The sequence below is a fragment of the Oncorhynchus nerka genome, linkage group LG6 (genome assembly GCF_034236695.1).
Source record: "Oncorhynchus nerka isolate Pitt River linkage group LG6, Oner_Uvic_2.0, whole genome shotgun sequence".
Classification (NCBI taxonomy): Eukaryota; Metazoa; Chordata; class Actinopteri; order Salmoniformes; family Salmonidae; genus Oncorhynchus; species Oncorhynchus nerka.
Window position 1 is genome coordinate 37,835,682 of NC_088401.1, and position 12,045 is coordinate 37,847,726.

Sequence of the window (12,045 nt, forward strand, 5' to 3'; positions counted from 1 at the left end):
CCCACGGATCACCATTAAATCCATTATTAACGTCTCTCTATCCACCGGATGTGTACCAAACTCACTAAAAGTGGCAGTAATAAAGCCTCTCTTGAAAAAACCAAACCTTGACCCAGAAAATATAAAAAACTATCGGCCTATATCGAATCTTCCATTCCTCTCAAAATTTTTATTGTGTTTGGTGTTTTTCAGAGTCAGTAGAAAGGCCTCTTTAGTGTCCTAAGTTTTCATAACTGTGACCTTAATTGGAGGACTGCAGATGTGGCCAGGGCAATAAATTGCAATATCCGTACTGTGAGACGCCTAAGAAAGCGCTACAGGGAGACAGAATGGACAGCTGGTCGTCCTTGCAGTGGCAGACTACGTGTAACAACCCCTGCACAGGATTGGTACATCCGAACATCACACCTGCTGGACAGATACAGGACGGCAACAACAACTGCCTGAGTTACACCAGGAACGTACCATCCCTCCATCAGTGCTCAGACTGTCCGCAATAGGCTGAGAGAGGCCTGGACTGAGGGCTTGTAGGCCTGTTGTAAAGCAGGCCCTCACCAGACATCACCGGAAACAACGTCACCTATGGGCACAAAACCACCGTCGCTAGACCAGACAGTACTGACAAAAAGTGCTCTTCACATACGAGTTGTGGTTTTGTCTCACCAGGGGTGATGGTCGGATTTGCGTTTATCGTTGACGGAATGAGCATTACACCGAGGCCTGTACTCTGGAGCAGGATCGATTTGGAGGTGGATGGGTCCGGAATGGTCTAGGGCGGTTTGTCACAGCATCATCTGAGCTTGTTGTCATTGCAGGCAATCTCAACGCTGTGCGTTACTGGGAAAACATCCTACTTCCTCATATGGTACCCTTCCTGCAGGCTCATCCTGACATGACACTGCAGCATGACAATGCCACCAGCCATACTGCTCGTTCTGTGCGTGATTTCCTGCAAGACAGGAATGTCAGTGTTCTGCAATGGCCAGCGAAGATCCCGGATCTCAATCCCATTGAGCATATCTGGGACCTGTTGGATCGGAGGGTGAGGGCTAGGGCCATTCACCCCAGTAATGTCCGGGAACTTGCAGGTGCCTTGGTAGAAGAGTGGGGTAACATCTCATAACAAGAACTGGCAAATATGGTACAGTCCATGAGGAGGAGATGCACTGCAGTACTTAATGCAGCTGGTGGCCCCACCAGATACTGACTCTTACTTTTGACCCCACTTTGTTCAGGGACACATAATTTCATTTATGTTAGTCACTTGTCTGTGGAACTTGTTTAGTTTATGTCTCAGTTGCTGAATCTTATGGTCATACAAATATTTACACATTATGTTTGCTGAAAATAAACGTAGTTGACAGTGAGAAGACGTTTCTTTTTTGCTAAATTCATGTAAACATTTTTAAAGTGGCATTATTTAACTTCATATGACTGCAGGGGCAGAATGGAGTAGCTTGGATGAAAGGTGCCCAGAGGTGCCCAGAGTAAACGGCCTGATCCTCAGTCCCAGTTGTTAATATATTCATATTATTATTAGTATTGGATAGAAAACACTCTGAAGTTTCTAAAACTGTTTGAATTATGTCTGTGAGTATAACAGAACTGATATGGCAGGCAAAAACCTGAGAAGAAATCCAAACAGTAAGTGGGAAATCTGAGGTTGGTCGATTTTCAACCCAGCCCCTATTGAATACAAATCAAATCAAATCATATCAAATCACATTTTATTTGTCACATACACATGGTTAGCAGATGTTAATGCGAGTGTAGCGAAATGCTTGTGCTTCTAGTTCCGACAATGCAGTGATAACCAACAAGTAATCTAACTAACAATTCCAAAACTACTGTCTTATACACAGTGTAAGGGGATAAAGAATATGTACATAAGGATATATGAATGAGTGATGGTACAGAGCAGCATACAGTAGATGGTATCGAGTACAGTATATACATATGAGATGAGTATGTAGACAAAGTAAACAAAGTGGCATAGTTAAAGTGGCTAGTGATACATGTATTACATAAGGATGCAGTCGATGATGTAGAGTACAGGATATACGTATGCATATGAGATGAATAATGTAGGGTAAGTAACATTATATAAGGTAGCATTGTAAAGTGGCTAGTGATATATTTACATCATTTCCCATCAATTCCCATTATTAAAGTGGCTGGAGTTGGGTCAGTGTCAATGACAGTGTGTTGGCAACAGCCACTCAATGTTAGTGGTGGCTGTTTAACAGTCTGATGGCCTTGAGATAGAAGCTGTTTTTCAGTCTCTCGGTCCCAGCTTTGATGCACCTGTACTGACCTCGCCTTCTGGATGATAGCAGGGTGAACAGGCAGTGGTTCGGGTGGTTGATGTCCTTGATGATCTTTATGGCCTTCCTGTAACATCGGGTGGTGTAGGTGTCCTGGAGGGCAGGTAGTTTGCCCCCGGTGATGCGTTGTGCAGACCTCACTACCCTCTGGAGAGCCTTACGGTTGAGGGCGGAGCAGTTGCCGTACCAGGCGGTGATACAGCCCGCCAGGATGCTCTCGATTGTGCATCTGTTGAAGTTTGTGAGTGCTTTTGGTGACAAGCCAAATTTCTTCAGCCTCCTGAGGTTGAAGAGGCGCTGCTGCGCCTTCTTCACGACGCTGTCAGTGTGAGTGGACCAATTCAGTTTGTCTGTGATGTGTATGCCGAGGAACTTAAAACTTGCTACCCTCTCCACTACTGTTCCATCGATGTGGATAGGGGGTGTTCCCTCTGCTGTTTCCTGAAGTCCACAATCATCTCCTTAGTTTTGTTGACGTTGAGTGTGAGGTTATTTTCCTGACACCACACTCCGAGGGCCCTCACCTCCTCCCTGTAGGCCGTCTCGTCGTTGTTGGTAATCAAGCCTACCACTGTTGTGTCGTCCGCAAACTTGATGATTGAGTTGGAGGCGTGCGTGGCCACGCAGTCGTGGGTGAACAGAGAGTACAGGAGAGGGCTCAGAACGCACCCTTGTGGGGCCCCGTGTTGAGGATCAGCGGGAGGAGATGTTGTTGCCTACCCTCACCACCTGGGGGCGGCCCGTCAGGAAGTCCAGTACCCAGTTGCACAGGGCGGGGTCGAGACCCAGGGTCTCGAGCTTGATGACGAGCTTGGAGGGTACTATGGTGTTGAATGCCGAGCTGTAGTCGATGAACAGCATTCTCACATAGGTATTCCTCTTGTCCAGGTGGGTTAGGGCAGTGTGCAGTGTGGTTGAGATTGCATCGTCTGTGGACCTATTTGGGCGGTAAGCAAATTGGAGTGGGTCTAGGGTGTCAGGTAGGGTGGAGGTGATATGGTCCTTGACTAGTCTCTCAAAGCACTTCATGATGACGGAAGTGAGTGCTACGGGCGGTAGTCGTTTAGCTCAGTTACCTTAGCTTTCTTGGGAACAGGAACAATGGTGGCCCTCTTGAAGCATGTGGGAACAGCAGACTGCTATAGGGATTGATTGAATATGTCCGTAAACACACCGGCCAGCTGGTCTGCGCATGCTCTGAGGGCGCGGCTGGGGATGCCGTCTGGGCCTGCAGCCTTGCGAGGGTTAACACGTTTAAATGTCTTACTCACCTCGGCTGCAGTGAAGGAGAGACCGCATGTTTTCGTTGCAGGCCGTGTCAGTGGCACTGTATTGTCCTCAAAGCGGGCAAAAAAGTTATTTAGTCTGCCTGGGAGCAAGACATCCTGGTCCGTGACTGGGCTGGGTTTCTTCTTGTAGTCCGTGATTGACTGTAGACCCTGCCACATGCCTCTTGTGTCTGAGCCGTTGAATTGAGATTCTACTTTGTCTCTGTACTGACGCTTAGCTTGTTTAATAGCCTTGCGGAGGGAATAGCTGCACTGTTTGTATTCGGTCATGTTGCCAGACACCTTGCCCTGATTAAAAGCAGTGGTTCGCGCTTTCAGTTTCACGCGAATGCTGCCATCACAGTGGGATATGAATAAAGTTGCACTTCCTAGGGCTTCCACTAGATGTCAAACGTCTTTAGAAACTTGAATAAAGCTTCTACTGTGTTGTGGAGCCGGATGGGAGCTCTTTGAGTCAGAGGTCTGGCAGAGAGCCAGGTCCTGCTCATGCGCATTTCACATGATAGCGACCTGCATTCCATGGCTTCTCTACAGACATAGGAATTCTCCGGTTGGAACTTAATTGAAGATTTATGATAAAAACATCCTAAAGATTGATTCTATACTTAGTTTGACAAGTTTCTTCGACCTGTAATATAACTTTTTGAAGTTTTCGTCTGATGTTCGGATGGACCTGCACGCGCATTTGGATTTGTGTACTAAACGCGCTAACAAAAGTAGCTACTTGGACATAAATAATGGACATTATCGAACAAATCAACATTTATTGTGGAACTAGGATTGCTGGGAATGCATTCTGATGAAGATCGTCAAAGCTAATGGAATATTTATAATGTGATTTCTGATTTCTGTTGACTCCAACATGGCGGATAATTGAATTTTTTTCTTGCTTTTTCCGGTAAGTTTAAAAAAAATCTGACACAGCGGTTGCATTAAGGAGAGGTATATCTATGTTTCCATGTCTAACAATTGTATTTATCGACATTTATAATGAGTATTTCTGTAGAAAGATGTGGCTCTCTGCAATATCACCGAATGTTTTTGGAACTAATGAACGTAAAGCGCCAATGTATACTGAGAATTATTTTATATAAATATGAACTTTATCAAACAACACATACATGTATTGTGTAACATGAAGTCCTATTAGTGTCATCTGATGAAGATCATCAAAGGTTAGTGATTCATTTTATCTCTATTTGTGCTTTTTGTGACTGAATTTTTCTGTGAGTTGGTAGTGACCTAACATAATCGTGGTGCTTTCGCTGTAAAGCCTATTTGAAATTGGACACTGTGGTGGGATTAACAACAAGATTACCTTTAAAACGGTATAAAATACATTTATGTTTGAGGAATTTTAATTATGTGATTTCTGTTGTTTTGAATTTGGCGCCCTGCACTTTCACTGGCTGTTGTCATATCGATCCCCTTAACGGGATTGCAGCCCTAACAAGTTTTAAACTGGCATTGTTTCAGTGACTGGTGATCCATTTATTAAAGTGGCCAGTGATTAGGTCTCTATGTAGGCAGCAGCCTCTCTGAGTTAATGATTGCTGTTTAGCAGTCTGATGGCATTGAGATAGAAGATGTTTTTCAGTCTCTCGGTCCCAGCTTTTATGCACCTGTATTGACCTCGCCTTCTGGATGGTAGCAGTGTGAACAGGCAGTGGCTCGGGTGGTAGTTGTCCTAGATTATCTTTTTTGCCTTCCTGTGACATTGGGTGCTGTAGGTGTGATGGAGGGCAGGTAGTTTGTCACCGGTGATGCATTGTGCAACACCCTCTGGAGAGCCTTGCAGGTAAAGGTGGTGCAGTTGCCTCACAAGTCCTCAACTGGCAGCTTCATTAAATAGTCCCCACAAATACCAGTTTCATCGTCAACAGCGAAGAGGCGACTCGGGGCGGCTGGCCTTCTCGGCAATGTTCCAAAGAAAAAGCCATTTCTCAGACTGGCCAATCAAAATTAAAGGTTAAGATGGGCAGAAGAACACAAACACAACTCTGCCTAGAAGGCCAGCATCCCGGAGTCGCCTCTTCGCTGTTGACGTTGAGACTGGTGTTTTGCGGGTACTATTTAATGAAGCTGCCAGCTGAGGACTTGTGAAGCGTCTGTTTCCAAAACTAGACACTCTAATGTACTTGTCCTCTTGCTCAGTTGTGCACCGGGGCCTCCCACTCCTATTTCTATTCTGGTTAGGGCCAGTTTGTGCAGTTCTGTGAAGGGAGCGCTGTAATGAAACTGGCTCTCATGAGGACCGCAACAGGAAAGGATGACCCATAGTTACCTCTGCTGCAGAGGATACGTTCATTAGAGTTACCAGCCTCAGAAATCGCAGCCCAAATAAATGCTTCACAGTTCAAGTAACAGACACATCTCAACATCAGCTGTTTAGAGGAGACTAAGTCAATCAGGCCTTCATGGACGAATTGCTGCAAAGAAACCACTACTAAAGGACAACTATAAGATGTAGCCTTACTTGGGCCAAAAACATAAGCCATGGACATTAGACTGGTGGAAATCTGTATTTTGGTCTGATGAGTCCAACTTGAGAGCCATGGTTCCAACCGCCGTGCCTTTTGTGAGACGCTGAGTAGGTGAACTGCGGATCTCCACATGTGTGGCTCCCACCGTGAATCATGGAGGAGGAGGTGTGATGGTGTGGGAGTGCTTTGCTACTTTGATACTGTCTGTGATTTAGTTTGAATTGATGGCAGACTTTACCAGCATGGCTACCACAGCTTTCTGCAGCGATATGCCATCCCATCTGGTTTGCGCTTAGTGGGACTATCATTTGTTTTTCAACAGGACATTGACCAAACACACCACCAGGCTGTGTAAGGGCTATTTGACCAAGGAGAGTGATGGAGTGCTGCATCAGATGACCTACCTACACAATCACCCGACCTCAACCCAATTGAGATGGTTCTGGAGTTGGACCGCAGTGCGAAGGAAAAGCAGCCAACAAGTGATCATCATATGTGGGAACTCCTTCAAGACTGTTGGAAAAGCTTTCCAGATGAAGCTAGTTGAGAGAATGCCAAGGGTGCAAAGCTGTCATGAAGGCAAAGGGTGGCTTTGAAGAATCTAAAAAATAAGTTATATTTTGATTTGTTTAACACTTTTTTGGTTTACTACATGATTCCATACGTGTTATTTCATAGTTTCGATGTCTTCACTATTATTCTGTAATGTAGAAAATAGTAAAAATAAAGAAATGCCCTTGAATGAGTTGGTGTGTATAACTTTTGACTGCTACTGTATATATTTTACCTTGGAATGTTAACAAAAATGATTTATGTGTTGCTTTTGATACACTTCATGTGCACTTTTTTTTAAAGAATCTTTATATAATACCAAACTGAGAAGGAAGACTTTAGTGTACTGTCTTTAACACTCGATTTATTCATCCCAAATGGCACCCTATTCCCATTGCACTTCTTTTGACAAGGGCCAGTAGGGTGCCATTTGCGACACAGTCAATGTGTCTGTTTTCAGAACGGGGCTGAGTTACAATTCCAAGTAACAGTTGTTTTATGTCAAGCTGTCAGAGAAAAGGACAGAGTTGTGCTTGGGATGCTAGACTTCTACTTGTACAATGTCAAATACTTTTGAAAAATTCTTGCTGTTCTGTTCCTTTTAGTTACTATGAAAATAGATCTTTGGTTGAATTTGTTTCTGTTCAAGGATACAACCCTGGCTCTGTTTGCAGCAATTATAAATATTGAAACCCTCTCTCTTAACATTTTACATTTATTTCTCATTGGAGCTTGAAATTGATTTGAAGTTGGCTGAACGAAGACAAGCATTTGAACCCCTAGCAGCCCAGTGAGAGGAGAGATGAATTGGAAAGTGTTTTTGCTGAGAGAAGCTACATTCTGATAATGTTAGATTGATAAATGCTCGACACGTCTTACTACAGCGGTTTTCTCTTTTCCCTGTTTGTGCTCAGTTGACAATGTTCGATTCAGACAGACACACTGCTTTCCAAGCTCTCTAGTTTGTCCTGTCTCAAACCAAAGCAGAGTTTTGGGAAATATGTGTAGTGTCTGCTGTGCTACTGGCTTTTTTGTTATAAAAGGCTTGATTTATTTATACTTCCATTTTATTTATATTTTTTTATGCTCTAGTCCGTATTACATACTGTTGCTCAATGTTTCAATGATCAACCTTTCAGATGGTTGGTGTTCTAGTCTAGTCATATCTTGGAGGTCAAGGAAAGTCTAGTATGCTGTGTGTTTCAGTCAGATGAGTTGATCAACAGACTAGAAGTACTGATTTAGGATCCGCAATACCTTTTTAGTTAAATAAATAAAGGGTTATATTGCCAGGGAAGACCTGATCCTAGATCAGCTGTAATACTCTCAGATGCTAGATGCCTACATCAGACAGTAGTGATGGGGGGGAATCAATACAGTTACATATTGCAATATTATTTAAATTAAATTTTTGCTTCTGTAGGTTGCGTTGGCTAGCGCTATAGTCGGCTGTACCTGCGCCAAAACGCGGGAATGTTTCATCCTATAGCTTGTTCTCCATCTTCTTTTGAAATAGTGAGCCAACATGTTTTCAGCACTTCTATTTCCCTGACTGATCCAAACTGGTTTTATAAATCTCCCTCTTGTCTCTCGGTAGCAGACATATAGAGAGCAATATGTTTGGAATATTAAATTGCAGTAAAATCACAATATCAAATCGCAATACATTTAGAATCGTGAGAATCGCAATACATATCATATCGGCACCTAAGTATCATGATAATATTGTATTGTGAGGTCCCTGGCAATTTCAAGCCCACCAGATTTTCCTACTCTTCTCCCTCTCCAGCTGGCCATGACTCACCTCAGCCACCACCTGAACTTCGGCATGAAACCAGATCACGCCCGAAACTGTGCAACCCTGTCCAACTGTGGCATCCGCCAGCCCAAGTATGGAGACAGGGAGGTCCTCCACATGTATATGATGAGGAAGAAAGGTGGGTACCTACAGTACAACACATACGTGCAGACACACACAGACACAGACGCACGCACACACACACACACACCACACACACACTTCATCATTATTGATTAATGGATTTAACTTCTATCTATGCTGAATAACCAACCTCTCTCTGGTTGGTCAGGAATCAACACCTTGATCAACATTAAGTCTCGTCTCAGACAAGACGACCCCTTCCCTCCAGGTAGACTCCACTTCCATAAGGAGGTCTACACAATGTCACCAACCACTGATGCAATGGACATTCTTAATCCCTTATCTAATACAAATTTAGCAAATGCAAAGTTCCTAAATTAAGCAGTTGCTGTCCTGCAATGCCTCAGTGTGGGTAGGCCCTGCACTTATTTCCATGAGTGAGTTCTAAGAAATATCACAAACCACTGATGCAAGGGCCATTCTAATTCCAATACACCTTTGCATTGTGTGCTAATACATGTGTGCTATTAGATTTGTGAAGGTTTGAGACAGAATAAATACACTTGAGCAGAATGAATCAACTTGATTCAAACCGGTATAGGTCATATTTCAGGTCACTATTGGATTTTCACCTGTGATATTTGTCAGATTGTGTTGATTTGGTTTGTCTCAGAGACCTGTGGTTCCTGTGTAAATGTCTGATCTACTATAGACTGAGATGCCCATTAAATTATCTCTCCCTTCCTCATCTCTGTCTCTTTCTCCTCCCCACCTCCCTCCCTCCCTCTCTCTTTCTCTCTCACCACATCTTCCTCTCTCTGTCTCTTTCCTCTCTCCCTGTCTCTCTCTCTTTCTCTCCTCATCTCTTTTTTTCTCTCTTCCAGGATCAATCACTACGAGCGGCTGGAGTTTCTTGGCGATGCCATTGTGGGCTTTCTCACCAGGTGAGATTTATGTCCGTCAGGTCCCTCGCTTTCATTTTTTTGACAGACACGTTTGCTAATCGAACATGGCGATGACTCTCTCCCCCTCTTCTCCCCCTTCCTCTTACTCTATTCTGTGATTTTACCCTTAATTGGGGATTGGGTTGTAATTTCACTACAGCCCTTTTCATAGGGCCTTACTGAAAGGCTCCATGACAACCAGCAATTAGCTGTGTAAATGCTGCATGTGTTATTGACTGAGTCACTCCCAGGTGAGAGGGTACCGTTGTGGCCCAGGCACCACTCAGCGTGCACTGCCATACTACTAATTACATAGAGCTATTATTACTACAGTCACTACCTCCCTACCTAGCTACCTCTTCTGCATCCCAAAAAGTACCCTATTCCTTATGTAGCCATATGGGTCCTGGTCAAAAGTAATGTACTACATAGGGAATAGGGTACCATTTGTGACACACACTTTCTTTGGATAGAAAGGTAGCTGGAGAGGGGAAATGTCTAGGCTTGCCCAGCTTAGCTCATTAGGTAGTTTCTGCACGTCAAATCATAGAAGTCTCACCGGGAAAAAGGTGAGCTGGGGGCTGCCCTGTTCATTTTAAAATGAAAACCTTCCTAGGGATGAGTTGTTGTTTTTCACTTCTCCCCGTTTTCCATTTCCGGCTGTTTGTTGTTAGAGATGAGAGCAAGTAATTTATTTCACCCCTGCCAATATATAGCATTGGATAGACCTAGCCCGACTGCAAGAGTTTGACTGTAATAGGAGTTGACCGTTAGGAGTGGATGGCTAGGAGTCCGTTTTAGCTGTTTTACCCAGCAGATGGGTCTGCGTCCTAAATGGCACCCTATTCCATTTACAGTGCACTACTTTTGACCATAACCCTCAGCCATGGATGGAGTGAGTGAGGAAGGAAAGGGGTGGTTAACTGCTGTTTTTGTGGACTTGGGCAGTTCCTCTCATCTTGTGTTGCTCCTCTTCTGATGTAGGCATTCATAAGGACCCGTTCAGCCCACGCAACTCGCTTTGGCCCTCCTCAGAGCTGTGAATAATGTATCACCCTCTTGTCTAGTTAACTGATGGAGCAAATCTAGTTAACCACCCTTGCTTCCCCTGGCAAGCACTGGACCTGCTCTGGACCACTCTACCTACCTCTTTCTCGCTCTCTCTCCCTATCTCTCTCTCTTTTCCCCTCTTCCTCACTCGCTCCCTCCATTCCAGCACTGCAGTCTCCTGGACTGAACAATTCTGAAACCGGAGTACCAGGAGCTGGGGATATAGAATATATAGGTGTAAAATAGCAAGTGTGCTGAATTGGGATAAGGTGTTTTATTCGTCTTGATTTTTCATGGCCATTTGATTTCTCGTTGATTCATCACAGTCATACGTACATACTGCCAAGGAATAATAACTTGTGGTAGGGAGAGATAAATTAACCTAAGGAACAGAACATCACTACATCACTCACACACATCAGAAACCACTAATGGATAGCCTACAAACATTCATTGAGCCTTGTGTTTTTAAAAATGCCTGTACTGGTGGCAGTAATAGCTTTCCTTAAATGTATCATGCAACAAGATAGAACTGCCAAAGGGGGAGGAGTTGCAATCTACTGCAGAGATAGCTTGCAAAGTTCTGTCATACCTTCCAGGTCTATGTCCAAAATGTTTGAGCTTCTAATTTAAAAAATGTATCTCTCCAGAAATAAGTCTCTCACTGTTGCCGCCTGTTATAGACCCCCCTCAGCTCCCAGCTGTGCCCTGTGCACCATATGTGAATTGATTGCCCCCCATCTATCTTCAGAGTTCGTTCTGTTAGGTGACCTAAACTGGAATATGCTTAACACCTCAGCAGTCCTACAATCTAAGCTAGTTGCCCTCATTCTCACACAAATGATCAAGGAAACCACCAGGTACAACCCTAAATCCATAAACATGGGCACCCTCATAGATAATATCCTGACGAACTTGCCCTCCAAATACAACTCTGCTATTTTCAATCAGGATCTCAGCGATCACTGCCTCGTTGCCTGTATCCGCTATGGGTCCGCGGTCAAACGACCAGCCCTCATCACTGTCAAACGCTCCCTAAAACACTTCTGCGACCTGGCCCAGGTATCCTGGAAGGATATTGACCTCATCCCGTCAGTCGAGGATGCCTGGTCGTTATTTAAAAGTAATTTCCACACCATCTTAATTAAGCATGCCCCTTTCAAAAAATTCAGAACTAAGAACAGATATAGCCCTTGGTTTCTCTCAAGACCTGACTGCCCTTGACCAGCACAAAAACATCCTGTGGCGGACTGCAATAGCATTGAATATTCCCCGCGATATGCAACTGTTCAGGGAAGTCAGGAACCAATACACAAAGTCAGTCAGGAAAGCAAAGGCTAGCTTTTTCAAACAGAAATGTGCATCTCGTAGCTCTAACTCCAAAAGGTTTTGGGACACTGTAAAGTCATTGGAGAACAAGATCACCTCTTCCCAGCTGCCCACTGCACTGAGGCTAGGCGACACAGTCACCACCGATAAATCCATGACAATCGAACATTTCTCGAAGCATTTCTCTATGGC

General features: G+C 44.2%; 1 pseudogene; it reads left to right on the forward strand.

Annotated features, from left to right (window-relative positions):
• Positions 1 to 12,045, forward strand: part of LOC115131068 (ribonuclease 3-like) — a 166,132-nt pseudogene that overhangs the window by 50,949 nt on the left and 103,138 nt on the right.